The sequence below is a fragment of the Zonotrichia albicollis genome, chromosome 2 (genome assembly GCF_047830755.1).
Source record: "Zonotrichia albicollis isolate bZonAlb1 chromosome 2, bZonAlb1.hap1, whole genome shotgun sequence".
Classification (NCBI taxonomy): Eukaryota; Metazoa; Chordata; class Aves; order Passeriformes; family Passerellidae; genus Zonotrichia; species Zonotrichia albicollis.
This window is the reverse complement of record NC_133820.1, coordinates 106,277,009-106,293,923: the sequence shown is the minus strand read 5'-3', so window position 1 is coordinate 106,293,923 and position 16,915 is coordinate 106,277,009. Positions and strand designations below refer to the sequence as shown.

The 16,915-nt window shown below is 38.6% G+C and overlaps 1 protein-coding gene across 5 annotated transcripts in view; it reads left to right on the top strand.

Annotated features, from left to right (window-relative positions):
- Positions 1-16,915, top strand: part of MYO16 (myosin XVI) — a 359,429-nt gene that overhangs the window by 1,622 nt on the left and 340,892 nt on the right. The window lies entirely within an intron of this gene.

Here is a 16,915-nt window from a genome sequence, read left to right as displayed (position 1 = left end):
TCCTACAACTTTATAAGAGACTACTCTCCTGTTGAACTTTCTATTCTCCTATGTATTCCACTTACAGTCCCGTTACCACTTTTATCAGTATGTGACTTCAAAAATGAGGGGGCAGTGCTGAAGTAGTAGCCCTTTTACGTGGTGTTTTGCTTCGGGAATGATTTTGTGAGTGTAAAAACATTCTGGATTCCATTGTCAGCATCTGAATGTAAAAAAGAAAAAAAAAGGTGTTATGTAAGAAGTACATGTATATATGTGTGTGTTTACAGTAGACTCAAAGCGATGGGACAAGTTCTCTTGAGTGGGCTATTGTTCTGTAGCAGCAGGGGTGCCATTAAAAGTACCAATAAAGACTGGGATTAGGGTGATTGGTAGAGCAGAGCTCTGAACCATTGCAGTAATTTTGTGTTGTAGCAGCATTCAGAAATCCCAGCTGCAAATCACATTACACAAAGAGAAAGCCAGTCCTTGGCCTCAAAAGATAATACAGGTACAGCAAGCAATTTGTAAGAGGAAGGAACAGAGAGGAAGCCAATTGTCTAATATTACATAGGTTAGGCCAGAGCTCAGTTTCCAGACAGCAACTGGCTTTATATATTTTGGGTCTGTTATAATACGTTTTCATTATGAATTGAATCTTTCCTGACTATGGAATAATTTTCTAAGTATTAGCAATAATGTTTATAGTATGCAAAACCTGTATTTAATGTGTAACAAGAATAAACATCAAAATATTTTGAAGTGGGAGCTCTAAATAATTCCAGCTGGAAGTGTACAGAGTTATTTAAATATGTCTACACAGGGTATCATATATTCTGTAATTGCACAGTAGGAATTAAATGGAGCTTGATTTGCTTGGAATTTGTAGTGCTGGTTGAGGCAACTGACCATCATGGTTTATTTCACTGCTTTGAAAGAGCTCTTGCATTTTATGTTGCCATTATGTTACTTTTAAGTGGTACTGTTATTTCAAACCAGCATAATGAGATGAAAAGCATTTGGCATTCACCCCTGTAAAATAAGATCTTAGTGCTAAATTCAGATCCCTGCTTGAAGGCATCTATAAAATACTGTGCTTATGCAAGGTGTCATATCAAGGAAAATGGACATCCAGGTTAAAGCTGCCTTAAAATATTTTTGTTGTGAAACAGCAACTTCGACCACATTTTTACTCTCTTGGAAGGGAATGATTTCTTACCTTAGACAATGGAGCTCTGACAAAGTGAACATAAGGTAAATGGCCATTATAAATGGGGCACTTGAATGAGATTAATTACAGATTTGAACGTCAGCCTCTTCTGTTTCACCCAGTTTTCCTAACCAACAAGTTACTTCAGGCTCATTTCTTTAAATATGAAGTTTCAATATACATTTACACTGAAAAGGGTTTTTTGTTCAATTGAGAGATGCTGCAGAAAAAAAATTCTTCCAATCTGAATACTGCTTTTATTCAAATTTTCATGAACATGATTTCTTTGTCCAGTTCTATAAAAAAGTGACAAAATAGAGATTTTCTCATCTGACTTGATCTCAACAAAACATAACAAAAAAACTAAACAATACCAACAATGAAAAAACTCAACCTTAAAAAAGCAGCATGGTCCACTTTGTAGAGTCTGTCAGTTACATCTCAGTTCTCTGTGTTGACTTGTTAATGTCTTTCTGGTCATAGTCTAGCAAGCATCACTTGCACATTCTTAGTGGTTTTGCCACCTCACCTTCTTTCCGCTACTGACTGTTATTAAAATAATTTGTATTGTGACATGTTGGCAACAACAGCAGCTACTGAAGAGTCTTCCCATTTTTTGGGACATATTTGCTGGTTTACAACTCTGTCAAGTTCATGTGAATTACAGTTTTTTGCATCTTTCTGAAAAAGATGACAAATATTTTTTGTCTCAATAAGATAAAAAAACCATCCTGGCAGACATCTAACTCTAACCTTTGCACTTAGATGTGTTAATCTTCCCTAAGGTGTGTGTTTCATGTGGTGCCAAGCATAGCTGTTAATGCATTTATCTTTTTTGTGACATTTCACAGCAATCAAATAAACATTAATATTTGTGTATACATGGAAGTACTCACACAGCCTTTTTGTGGAGCAATTATTAATAAATCATGTTCTGAGTCATGGCTATAAGTGTGTATATTCCTGGCATGTCGTATTACACATGCCGAAGAGGAGGGTTGGATAATGGATTTTAGCTTTTGTTCATTCTAAATGTTTCACTTTAAAATATCAGTTTCTCATTCCTGGAAGTAATAATGCAAACATTATATCAGTTTGGTCAGGGAAAGATTTTTTTGTCTTCCTTAAAATATTTGGGATCATGAAAGCAAGGTGTGTAACCTGAAGTGTTGGACCTGGCTTCAGGTCTTGATGGTGTCAATGTGAAGACTCAGCTACTGAGTAATGTAGCTGAAATCTGTGATCATTACATTTTTCCTCAAAATTACATACTAGATTTGCATTACCATTTGCAGAAAGGCTTTTGTTTCATTGTTTCAGCAAAACTTTTTCTTTCTGAAAAAACACCCAACCTGCTTTCAGTCAGAACATTTCTATCAGCCTGAATCAATATTTTAATACAAAGGGTTGAATGTATCTACTGCAAAACAATTGAGTTTATTGTAAGTTGCAACAGCAGAAAAATATTAGCAAAAATACAGTTTGCTGCCTTGTGCTGTAGGAAGAGATGACTAAGGTTTTCTTCTAAGGGATATAGCAAATATGTATCTTTTTAATGGGCTTGTTACTGTGGTGTTACATAAAAAGGGGCACTTAAAGTTGGACTAAAAATTAATTAAACAGTCTCACCAATAAAGCCTCACAGGCACTATGGTAGCCATGCTAATTTTTCTGGTGCTTTTAGGCTTTAGTTCCTCTCTGCTCAGTTGCCAAGAGCAAATGTTCTGCAGCATGAGCATAGAAAAGAACCACTTCAGACAGTAAAATCCAGGTAACTGAAAGATACTGCTTGTGGTTCAGAAGACATTAGTTCTCATGATGGTCAATGTCAAACTGGGGGTGAAATGTTTCTTGCAAATAGGAATTTTGTGTTCACATGACATGATATTCAGTGAAATGAAATAAACTGGTGTAAACCTAAATGTTCTGATACCTAAAAATCTGTGCATCTGCTTTTCTGAGAAAATGGATTATTTTGTTTTGAAATCAGAACAAGGTAGAAAATGTTTGGAAAGACTGCCTCCAGGATGTGTGGAATGTCAGTGTAATCGTGGGGTTTGTTTTGAAGCAGCTAAGTACCTTTGGTGTAAAGGGGTTGTAAACTAACTTGTAACTGGCTGTTTGTATTGCACTAGTTTATTGTGGATCAATTCTCAGTTGAGATGTGTTTGTGTCAGGTGGTATTTTATTAGGTGTAATAAAACAAAAGCATCTATCCAACTGCATTTATCTTAGAGTCTGAGAAATACTATGTAAAAGGTGGGATTGTGTTGATAGATTTACATTTTTATGGTATCAGCAGCTAAATTCCACCACAGAAGCTTAATCTGAGCAAGTGCCCAAACTTCCTATGCCATCAGAAGAGAGAGATTAATACCTTTGTGGTGGTAGGTATCTGGATTTACAGCCATGACTGTCTCTACTAAGCCAGTCTGCCTTGCTATCAAAGTGGAGGGGCACAGGCATCCTTGCCTGTAATTGTCCAAGTCAAAGGAGCCTTCCTGAAGGGAGTTCTGTGAGTGCCTGGTACTTTCCTGGCAGTGTCCTGGATATCAGCTAGAAAAGGAAAGTTTTTGCTGTTTGTCAGATCTAGATTGTAGATAAACATGCGGTGTGTCCTAATTAGGAGTTTTATTTAAGGAACATTCATGATTTAACACCCCAATCTAATTACTCGTAAGCTTCTTGCTAATTTTGCAATTAGTGCTGGAGCAAGACTTTTTATGGAAAATTCACCCTTAAGGATATCAGAACCACTAACTTCTAGTGTTTATGGAAAGCTTTCTATGACAATGTTGTGTGGACAATGTCCATAAGTAGTACTTTTACATGGTGGCAAGGACAAAACGTGTCTAGTGTTTTCCAAAAAAAGTTATAGTCAGGTTTTGAAACCCAAATGACTTTGGCCTTAGAATGTGCATCTGTAGGATCAAACTCTGCTCAGATATTACCTAGTGGAAAAGGCATTCTTGAATCTTGTTATACCACAGTCATCTTTGGCCTTCAGAGGATGAAAAGAAGGACTCGGGGTGTAGCCAGGGTTTACTGGCTGTATGCTTTTGTGGTTTATAGCCAAGGCAGCTTTTTATAAACACAGATGATAAGGTGCAACTTGGAGCAGCCACAAGACTGCTCTGAAATGTAGCATGGCCTTACAAGGATAAAGATGTTCTTGGTAGTTTGTCTCCAGGTAACCCATGTAGTGTTTCAGCTGGGCAGAGAACCTGGTGGAGAATATCCTGGCCCATCAAGCAGGTGTCCATAACAGTTTTCTCCTCAGAAAAAGTCTCTCAAGTGTTGTCTCAGTTTTGATGACCAAACTTGCTCTTCCCAGAGATTGATAAATTTGGCTAATTCATAATACTGGAAAGCAGTTCATGTTTTGCAGAACTATGACTTAATAATCTTCTCTCTTTAAATGCTAGGTTTTTAATGTTTTGGAAGATGGAGAGCTTTGTATCCACATTGGAATAATATAATATAAATAAGGTCTGGAGAGAGATCTGCTTATTAGTTAAATAGATGTAACTGGAAAAGAAACAGACAAGCTCTCAGGCTCAGAATACCTTATTCCCTGACTGAACTGACGAAGCAATTAAGCCTAAAAGCTTGCCACTTGTTTTTATTGTGCCACAGTTGTAGCAGGCTTTTAAACTAATCTTTTGCTTATTTGTCTTTGTAAAAGAAAATGGTTCCTGCATAGGCAGAGCTGCTGTGTGCCTGGTAGTGTGGACATGTGCGTTTAATGCAAAACAGCCAGAGCTGCTTCAGCATGCGAGATCGTGCCCTGGGCTCACCATTCCTCAGTCCTGTCACATCTCTTCCTTTCCCAGCAGGACATGCTCGTCTACATCCCAGTGTGCCAACACAGCCATATAAAGGAAAGGATATAAAAACACTGCAAGCTACTCTGCTCTGCTTCTACTTCCTACCACAGATACTGTTTTTGATGTCAAGGGGCCCGGTACTTCCTCGAGCCCTTTCACTATTCCTCACTGAGTGTGTTTTAGAGTCAAATAATTTGGCTCTCACTTTAGTCCCAGGTTCAAGTCTCCTGATTGTTCACACCACATATATGCTAATGAATTCAGTATCCCTACCAGCACTGGAGAAGTACTTCCTTGTGAAGAGGGACAGGAGGGTAAATAAGGCATTGCTGGCTGGCTAATTTGCTTCAGGGTCTGCTCTGGACCAATGATACGGGCACAGACCCTGCCAAGCTTGGCTTCCTCTGCCTGGGGCATTTCTCTAGCACTCTCACAGGAGGTCTTCTGCCTTTAACTAACCCCTCCTTCCTGATAGAAATGGCTTGGAACCACTCCTGAATATCAGATCTAGCTGGGCTTTAATGTGAGCACTATCAGTAAAGAGACTCTAGCCCTGATGGTGACTATACCTTAATATGCAGAGGGGTAAGTGGATGGTGACAGCCATAAATAGTTTTACTCCAAATCTGTATCAACTGAGATTTTGCTATCTAATAATCTTTTCTATGTCTCCAGACATATACTTTCTCCCCCTGTGAAAGGAAATTTGTGCACAAACAGCACACAGGATCTGCAGGGCACTGCAATAAACAGCTGGTGCCTTGAGACCAAAATTGTTCATCAGGGTGGGGAATCCTATCCCAGTGAGTTAAGGCTGGCTCATGGTAACTTTCATCCACAGGGTAAAACTTTTGTGTGTTTCATCTTTTGGTGTAACTACTAATCAGGCTTTCTGAATTTGTGTGCATTAATACTCAGTTCCTGCAGCTATTTCTTTGCAGAATCCTGAGCGATTTTTTTGTTTGTTTCCTCCAAAAAAAGTGATTTTTTTCCTTGGTATGGGACTGGTAGCTTTTGTATTGGTGATGTTCTCCGTGTCCCACCATCATATTTCCTCAACTTCTAGTCAGACAGAGAATGTCTGAGGTTGATGTAACATTTCCCTTACAAAGCTTTAATAAAAGGCCCTGGATTAGGGGAGCTGTGCAGTTGTTGCAGAAAGAGGAATCCTGGGCACGCAAAGGCAGAGCCCCCAGCAGCTGGGCAGCGTCCTGCTGGCTGTGGCATTCGCTGCTGCTGCTGCTGAAGCTTTCCATGGGCCAGAAGGAAGCTGTGTTCCAGTGGTCCTGAGTACCTGGTCAGTAATTAATCTGGCTCCCAACAGTGCAAGAGGACAGTATGAGATGGTCTGACTATGTTCTTTATATACTTTTCCAAGAAAGGAAAACACTACTTTCAAACAGGCTTCTCATTGATAGTTTTAAATACAGCTACTGCAAATTGTGTCTGCTAGAAAGAGCAAAGATCCTCATTATTTGGTGTGGACATTGAAGTTTGGTAGCACTTCAAAACCTTTGGGCTTTGGTGGCCTAGGTCCTTTAAAGATATATAATAAATGGCAGTTCCATTTGCTCCCCAAATGCTTTCAGTCTATCAAATGAGAAGAGTGGGTGGAAACTAGGTAGTGTCCACAGGGACAAATAAGATAGAAAACAAATTTTAAGTCAGAAGAGTTTCATTAGCTAAGAATGCACTCCATTTTTGTTTTATATAGTAAGCCATCATTATACTAGCTAGGTCTTACTATTTTAAATACTGTAATTCAAGAGAAATCCATAGGATTCCAAAAAGTCAGTTCATTTTCAGTTAGTAGGACTGAATTTGTCAGCAATTCAAGAGCAAGTACCACAGAATATGCTGTGCCTTGGAAACAGGATGAAAGGAAAATACTGGTCTATATTTTAGGGACAAAGGCAGTTATTCAGTACTTCAGGTTGTCTGTAGGTGTGTCAGGCCATGCATGGCCATACCCATTTGTGTAGTGCAGTGACTGCATGGCAGGTAAATTCTGCTGGTCTGGTTTGTGATGCACGATGTGGGTGATGGACCACAACACTGTGCTGTAGCTGTTTGCACCAGTTGTCCGGTCTAGAAATCCAAAAAATGTGCACAGAAAGACAAGCATAGGCACTTATGTCATCTGCCCTTGGCTCTTGACTCAATGCAAGCATCCTCTTCCACACTGGGAATGAGGATGTTTGAGAGGCCAGTGCGAGGTGGTGGAGTGTGGTGGCACTGGTAGGATGGCTGTGTGCATTCCAAAAGATTGCAATCAGCGCTGATTAAAGAGGCTGGCACTTAGGAATGCCTAAGGGTGGAGGGTGGGTGGGCCCTTCCATGCTTAAATGTTAGCTCATCTTCTCAGAAAGGACAGCAGTGTTGTGGCTGCTATTGCAGGATATTTGCTGAGCTCACAGTTGTGGAGGAAACATATCCTCTTCTTTTTTAGGTCCTGCTAGTGGGCTGGGTGTGCATATGTGAATTCCTTCTCATTTCAAGCACACACAGTTCTCACAGGGAGCCTGCTGCTGGGAAGGACACATCCATTTTACAAAAGTTACAGTTTTGTATGTAAAGCATGAGATTGGACACAAAGCCAGAAAATATTTGTGTAGTTTTGCTACACAGTCAGCTACTTGGTGACCCCTGCATCAGTATTGTTTCTACATTTTTGTCTTTCATTGCTGTTAAGACATTGGCAAGTCATGGATACCATTGAAAAAATAAACACATTATTTAGTCTCCTTTTATTGATGATGTCTATTTCACAAGACTTTGCAGCCACAGAAAAAAGGCATTCAGGGTATTTTAAGGAGGAGTGGATCAAGTGTAATACAGAATGCTGTTTTGCTTTGGTGTTTAAGCACAGAACATGGGTGGGAGTTCTGCTAACCTGGGAACCAGTGAGACTGAACAACTTGCAGTACTTTATGTGTAACTATAATATTATAACAGACTTCTAATTGCTCTCTCATAATCTCTCCTTTTTTCTTGCTAATTTTTAAAAAGCTACAGATTTGCAGATCATTTCATATTGGCACTTCTTACATTTTAGCCAACATTTGACAGCTGAAAACTACAAGCCATTTCCAGCTCCCAGCTGGTGCTGCCACTGGCCACTGTTGACCTTTCCTTTTCTCTTCCACAGACATAATGGTTCCACAAGTGAGATAACAAGATATATTAAAGAAAAACAGGAAAAAGAAGCCCCAAACACTCTCATCTCTTACCACCTGGTTTTTATTTTGTGACTCCATTGGCTTTTTTGTGTAAATTTGGGAAGCTATGAGTTGTGGTCCTTCTCTTTCAAATGGCATTTAAATTCCTTTCCAATATTGTTCTTTTAAAACATATCATGACTAATGAAAATGAAGGCATGAATGAAGGTTAAAGTGCCTGTCAATAAATAAAAAATACATGATTTTTACTGAGATAAATGGTTTAAATTATTTCCTGTTAAATGTTATTTCTAGTGTCATTTTTACTATTATCACAGTAGTTAGCCTGGGATCAAGGACTTCCACAGGTGACTATGCTGCCTTTCTTCTTCCTCCACCCCCTTAAATAGTGTGGCTTCTTCCTGCAGGGGCTTGATGACAAATCATCTAAAGTTAATTTGTTAGTATCCTAAACAGTGCTGAGCAGAATATAGCTGTTCTCATTAGCTCTCTTATTGCCTAAGTGTCAGCACAAAACTCTTGAGGACCTGTTTGTAACATGAGTATGTCTTGATTTGTTTAATACACGTTTTTATCCAATCATGGAGATGGCATTTAGCTGTGCTGTGATTTCCGAATCCTTTGTGAATTAGTCTTAAGTGACCAAAATCAATTGAAAATGTCTAAAGACTTAGTGTGATTGATGGACATAGGGTTTTGTTTCCAGAGTGACTAGGTTTTAAAATAGTTGAAGGTTTACTTAAACATCAGGCTGCGGAGTTATTTACTTTTAAGGGAGGAATTTCTGGTAGCTGTGTACTATCAGCACATACCTTCTTGAGAAGTGTATTTCTTTTTGTATCTGTTGGAGTTATTATTATGATGTGATGCTGTCACAGCAGTGCAAAATATTTTGTGTGATCCAAGATTAATGTTGTAGCTTTCTCTGATGCTGCTTTGGTTGCTGATTTCCTCTGGATTTTGTTTCAAAAGTGTTCTCATGCTGACAACTGATACTGAGATCTTACTTGTGTGGATTGGTCATGCTGGAGGATATTGAAAAATGCTTTGATGTGTGTATGTATGAAATCATAGGCATTGAAATTTGCTTGATATTGCTCATGATTCTCAAGGAATCAGGAATTAGGTGCACTAATATCCTGGAAAAAGGAGCATAGTCCAAGAAATGAGAATCCCTGAAAAAAACTGACAGTCTTTGTTCAGAATACTACTTTATCTGTTTATTGTCCCTACAAAGAGGAACTGGATTACTTTGGTTAACTTTTAAAGAGTTAGAAAAAATCAATTTAAGGGTTAAAAAACTGGATTAATCTCCCAAGGTTATCTGGAAAATATTTGCTCATGCAATGGTCAAAGATTGCTTTAAATATTTTATCAAGGTAGCCCTGGTAGTTTCACTGCGAATGGTGGGTGTCCTGGGAAGGTGAGAGGACTGTGTTTTGAAACATTCACTGAATTATGCTTAGTTAATGCATCAATAATTTGAAAATGTTATATTTTACTTAAAATAAAGGCATTTATAATATCAATATGACTAATGTATTCTGGGATGCAGTTTGCCTTCTTCTGTCAATTTTGGCATGGGAAAAGAGCAAGTGAAAAATGGATATTGTAGCTTTTTTCCTTTTTCTTTTGTTTAAATCACAAGATAGAACATGGCACTTTGAGCTTTTGTGCTGCAGAAAATGAGAGCATAAGCAGTCTATATCTGTGACATGACAAATGGGGACACCAAGTCTCCATAGCATGTTAATAACACAGCTCAGTTAATGCTGGAATGCTCATACCCCATCACAAATTGGTGTTGGTGTTGGATATGACTTCCTTCAGTGCTACCTGGCCTCTTTCCAGTTTGTGACTGTGACAAGGAGTTTACATGTTCTTCATTCTCAAACAATGAGAGGCCACAAAAGCCTGAGTAGAATTCTCAAATGTGGCAATATATTCCCATTTTGTGTGTATCTGTGTGTGCACATACATATGCAGGTGTGGACATAGATTTCTGATTAATATTTCCCACAAAGCTCTAAGTTGTCCTGTAGTACAAATTAATTTCTACAAAATTAATTTTAAGGAGGAGGTGATTTCTGAAACTTATTAAAAGTACTTTCAGCAATCAAACTTTGTAAAGTTGATGCTTTTCTGACAGATTCAAAACTTTTGGCAGAAGGTACCTGCTCATGAAGGCTAGAAGATAAAGTGACCACCTTGCATAAATGTTACCAGCCTGTATCCAGAGCTACCATGATGCTTTATTAAAAAAAAGAAATCCTGTGCATTCACTTTCACAATTTGTCATTGCTTTTCAAGCTTGTTAACTCATTAAGCAGCATTTAATGAGGATAAGCATAAAGTAATTAATTTATGCATTGTTTATTGCTTCCCTAATGAATTTATGTATTAGAGTTCCTCAATGAATACATTAAGCTATTTCTATATTTTGTATACATTTTGTTCTCTAAATAAACAAAAACATTTCTTCGTAGTCTTTATTCCAGTCTGAAGATTGTCTGTATAAATCACCTGGTTCAAGCATGATGTGGAATTTTCTTAGCATGAGCCTTGCCAACATCAATGCTTGTGAATCTATTTGTCCTGTTTGATGTGTTCTGTAGTGGCTTGTATCAGGGAAAAGCTGTCCCCAGTTATACTGGGAACTTAGTTTATTGTTTTTCTTAGTAAATGTAGGTGTTGTACATTCAGTTCTTGCTTTGGGAGAGAGAGGAATTAAGTAGGCTGGTGTGATGTATGGAAATAACCTATTTGCCAGTAAATAAGTGCACTGGGTGTGGGTATCTGGGTGCTGGTAATGGTGGGGCTGCCAGGGATGCTGGGTATGGGGAGAGAAGAGGAGCTGCCCTGTGATAAACATTGCTCCAGGTGACTCCACAGACCCTCTGTACCCACATCTGGGCCCCTCAGCTGGGCACTGGTGGTGCCTCTATGAAAATATATTTTAGAAAGGAGAATACAGAAAACAGCAGTGAGGGGAAAAGGGTGTGAAAAACAACCTTGTGAGCGCCTGGGTCAGAGAAAAAAGGGGAGGAAGTGCACAGTGACAGAGCAGGTACTTCCCTGCATCCTGTGGCAGCAGTGATGGTGGAGCAGGTGTTTCCCTGCAGCCCATGGAGAACCAACCATGCCAGAGCAGCTCAGTGTCCAGACTGCAGCCATGGAGAAACCCATTCTGGAGTGGGCAGACCTGCCCTTAAGGAACTTAGGCAGCCAGTGAGGGCCCACATGGGCCTTCAGCCTCTGAGAAGGGCCCATGTTGGAGCCATTTATGAGAACTCATGTTGGATCAGTGGAAAAACTTCAGGAGGAAGGACTGATGCAGAGAAACTGGTTGTGGTCCATGGATTAACCACAAACCCCATTCCCCATCTTCCTGCAGGAGTGGGGGAAGGAACCAGACGAATCATAATGAAGGAGGGAAATGGAAGACCTGGGAAGAAGGGTTTTGTTCTTTTATGTCTTTTTTGTTCCTCATCATTCTACTCTAATTTGCAAACATTTAAAATAATTTTCCCTAAATCAAGTCTCTTTTGTCCATTTTGATGATTGGTAAGTGATCTCCCTGTCTTTATCAGGATCCATGACCTTTTCCATCTTACTGTCTGCTTGTTGAGGAGGAAGGATGAGAGAGCAGCTGTGTGGGTGCCTGAAAGCTGGCCAACATCAACCTTCAGCAACAACCTCTACAATTATTTGCATATGGACTACCAAATCATAAATATGAAATCCTGTGATCTGCCACTGAACTGTCAGATTGTGAATATCTAATACATTTTATGGGTTGTGATCTACAATATTTATGAAAATAATGGACTGAAGTATATGCAGGTTTTTTCTATTTTTCAGTTTTGGAGGCTAAGTACTGCACCCATGCTATCATGCAACTCTTGGGCTCACCTTTTAAAGAATTAATTGTAATAATTTTGGGTATAAGTGACATAGTTAACCACAAGGCTCCTTCTGCCTTCCAGGTAACTCACCATACTTTTACATAATTCTCATTTAGAGCACTGAATGTGGAAATTATGGATTAATGCGTGGGCATCTGTCTTTTTTATGATGATGTGTTTGGGCAATAAAAATAGGCAGTTTATTAAAGGAGTTTGGGGGAAGGGTGGCAAATTTATTTGTAAAAGGAATAAAACGATTTTAAGAATATGTAGCAAAACTAAATGCATTGTGCATGTTATCATATGGCAAACATAACCATGCTAGAGCTTAAGGAGAAAAATGTATCAATTGGTAACACAAACTAATTAAGGGCTGGTTTTGAAATTGAAACAATCCTCCAAATTGCAAACTCTGTAGGCAAATTAGGAACTATAATCTCTGGCACTGAATGTAGGGCAGCTGAAATGCTTTTGCATCTTCATGGACATATATGTTTAATGCATTTTTTTCCCTTGAAATAATGAGTTACTACATATATAAATTGTGTGAGAGATGGGTATGCAGCACTAAACATTGCTCTGGAAAAGAAGGAATGCTTTTTTCTTGCTGTAGTCTGAGATTTAAGGCTGTATTGTAATGGTTTCAGAATAAATGGGAACCCCAGCTATGTGGTTAAGAAAAATTTTCTGTAGGCCTGTATTTTTGTATATATTGCTGCTAAAAATTACTTGTCCTTTAATGGACATCACACTGATCTTGATTTAGTCTATTATACTGTCTGTGAATATAGGATATTAATTGAGTTTAGATTAATTTAATCTAAAAAGCACATCATTAGTATAATTTATTCAGTGTCTTTTACCAAGAAAATTGCATTTATTTAAAGTAATTCAAAAGAAGCAAACTTCTCCCTCATTAGATAGGATCTTGCTTCTTCTCTAAGCACAAAGAAGACTGCAGTTTATTGTTTAATACTTTATTTTGTAGCAGTGTGGAAATACTGCCTTTTTAATTGCAACCACTGTAACACAACAAATGCAGTTAATTTCTGCCAAAGGACTTTATGAACTGTTTCATGAACTATTATATGATAGAAAGTAGCAAGCAAAATCCATTAAAATAAGATGAACTGCAGAGTTCTTTGACAAAACCTCTTAATTTGAGGGGAAAACGTCCCTTTTTATGTAGCTATTAATATTCTATAAAGCCCATATTATTATTCTTATTGCTAAAATTCCCCCTTTTGCTGTCTTTCTTTCATGCACACATTCCCCTGTACTGCATGTCTACTAAAACCAGCAGATTGACAAAAATGTATTTGACCAACTGCAAACACCATAGACTGAACTGGCTTTCACAGTCTTTTGGCCTTGGCTTCTAGTCACGCCTCTCTCTGTTTTGACCAGATTTTGAGCTGTAGAGGTTTGCATTCTTTATTTTCTTCTTGTGCTAGTGATGAGATTAGGGATTTAATTCTCTGTTTGGATGCAAGGTAAATGCTATTTATTTCTGCCCAGAGAAGGGTAGCAAAGATTGTGGAGGGTCTGGAGCACATATCCTATGAGGAGCTGAGGGAGCTGGGGGTGTTAAGCCTGGAGAAAAGGGGGCTCAGGGCTGGCCTTGTCACTCCCTGTAAATACCTGAAAGGAGGCTGGAGCCACGTGGGATCAGCCTCTCTCCCTGACAGCCTGTGACACAACAAGAGGACACAGCCCCAAGCTGCACTAGGGGAGGTGCAGGTTGGACAGCAGGAGGAATTTCTTCCCAGAAGGGCTGATCAGAGATTGGAATGGGCTGCCCAGGGAGGGGGTGAATCACATCCCTGGAGGTGTTTAAGGAAAGACTGAATGTGGCACTGAGTGCCATGGTCTAGGTGAGGTGCTGATGTTGGAGCCCATGATCTCAGAGGTGTTTTCCAATCCAGCTGATGTTGTGTTTCTGTGTATCAGCTCTGCAAATCTAGAGTGAATCACACTTTTCCTGGTGTAACCCGGTTTAGCTCTAGGGTAAATCAATGCTGCCCTACCAATTTGTAGAAGAAAAGGCAGGATCTAAAAATGCATTTACTGCAATCCTAATGTAATAAATAGTAATGTTTATTAGTAATAAATATAGTACAAATATAGTAATATTCTATATGAGGAAATCCCATAGGAGTGTGCTGAAATTGAGTACATATATTTTGTTGTAGACTCCCAAATTTTCTCTTTGGTTTAAAAGTATAAAGAACCACTTGTAAGAAAAATACCCTGTATCTTGTACCAAATTAAAATGGGCTCCTTGCTTCTGCCTTCCAGGTAGGCCACCATACCTTTACATAATTCACATTTAGAGCATTAATGTAGAAATTATGGATTACTGGTTAGACTTTTTTTTTTGTGATGTGTTTTGGTAGTAAAAGAGAATAGACAACTTATTAAAATGGGTTTGGGGGAAGGGTGGCAAAATAAGCTTATTATGGAAGGAGCAGAAGCTGGGTTCATAGGTACAATATTTACTCCTTCCAAAGCTATCATACCACAGATATGACATACCAGGTCCTCAAAGACAGAATTTTGGTCAGACTCCTTTTATAGGTGAGAAATTTTGTCCTCAGAAGAGGAGGCAAAGGAAGTCTTTTAAAATACCACAGGTTTGCTGTAAAATAACGGTCTTGTTTATGTAGAAACATGCACTAGAAAAGCACCACTGATCAATTACACTCCTTAGAGTGTATACAAAAGAACTGTGTCTACTCTTTATTTTGTCTCTGCTTTGTTTTATAAGTCACTATTTTCTAAAATTTCCTTTTGTGCATACTTAGAACAGAAAATAGCTAAGTTCTCGTTAAGGATTTTCGAGAATGAATAAATGCACTTAGCAAATGTGTATAAGGTATTTCATGTCTCTAGAACAGACCTTGGCAGCCATTCATCAGACTTCTATATGCACGTAAGAACCAGTCTTTGAATTAATTTATTATTCACAGTTATTAGCAATACATACTTGAAGTCTGATTAAGCATTAGCCAAAAAGACAATCTTGCACTTCCACAGTGATGACTTTATCTGCTTAATGAAGCCAGAGTGGAATCTCAGCAGGTATTTTAGCAGTATTGCTACCTCAGCATTTCAAAGTGCTAGTCATTTAATCATCATGTGTTCAGTCTGGCAGTCCCTAAGTAAATATTTTTAGATTTCAAAGGATGTTTCTGTTTGTGCATGTACATATAAAAGATGTACATGTATATCTAGCAAATAGGTGTAAGTGAATTTGATTGCAAGAGATATTTTGCAGAAACTTTCAAAAAATAATCCCATTTAAACCACCAATTTTCTGAGAGTTTCTTAAGTAGTTTTACCAGGAGTGTTTGCCAGCTGTCCTTTGAAAGAACAACTGTTGGCCATGGATGCCATACTTGAGGGAAAACAGGGATATCAATGTATCAATGTTACTGATAAATCAAAAATAAGACACTCACAGATGTTGCACTATATTGTACAATGCACATGTTTGTATTGTAATATGCAATGTAAAAGGATTAAGGACAGATTAATTTGTTTGGGTTCCTTGTTGAATATGTGGAGAACAGTGATTTTTCTATTTTGCATACACTGCAAGTGGCTGAAGAATAAAAAATGGGAAGAAGAGAGTTCTTCAACCAAATGTTTTTTTATGTGGTGTCCAATAATAAATGAGAAAACCTCTTGTTTTGTAGGGTTTGACAACCTGTTTGTAGGGTTTTTCTGTGTGCCTACTGGTTTATGAAAATTCCATTGTGAGATTTCTGTGAGATATTGTGCATCTGGGGCTTCTCTGTGGACACAGAGATAACATTTTCAAGCTGATGAAATTTATTCTTGCGGATAGACTAAATGATGTGACTTGTCAAGGTAATGAATGAAATATTATACTTAGGCAGGAAAAATACAATGGCTACTCTGTGACAAGATGATGTTTCCTAAATTGAAAAACAGATTTATTAATGGTGCTCTTATAAAGGCAGGACTAATCTAGAATTCTGCTACCGTATTTAATTAACAAGTCAGCTACTAATGATTCATGCAGTTCAGATTGCAAAGTGAGTGATGATCAATTTTTTGCAGAGCTGTGTTCACAGCTGTGAAAAGGTGGTTGCACACCTCAGAAAGCTAATCCAGAAATATAGATCAATATTTGATTCTGGCTTTTGCTGATGTCCATCTAGTTGAAAGAAGTGTTCACATATTCTCAACTTTCTTTATGATTTAAGCTTCCTGCATATTTATTTCTTTGAGAATACTACTTTTCTATGTGAAAAAAGTTTAATCTGATAATGTTGTATCCAGGGAATTTCTTGGGCATAAACAGGCCATTCAAAATACAACATGTTGCTTCTCAAGTCTTGAAATCTCTGTATTGTAAATTACTTAGTACAAATCAGGGGATGAGTCTCCAGGTCTCCTGAGGAGAAGGGCATGAACTTGAGTGCTGGGTGAATTTCTAGTGCTGGGAACTCAGCTGTGTGCCCCCAGTTTTGGTGGCTGGGAGCTGTCCCTGCAGACGAACACGTGAAGGCGAACAGCAAAAACACTGGGCTGTGACAATCACAGCAGAAATACTGAACTGGGACCATCACAGCGGAAACACTGGGCTGTGACAATCACAGCAGCAGACACGAGTGGCCGGAGTGTGGAGTGTGACCCTGTGGCATTGTCTGCAAGCACATGTAGTGCTGTGGCAGCCAGCACAGATGGCAGGAGTGTGGAAGGGAAACCAATGGGAAGTTGGGCTGATTTATCTGCAATTGCCTCCTCTCCTTTTGTTGTGTTATTAGTGGTATGCTGAGGAAATGG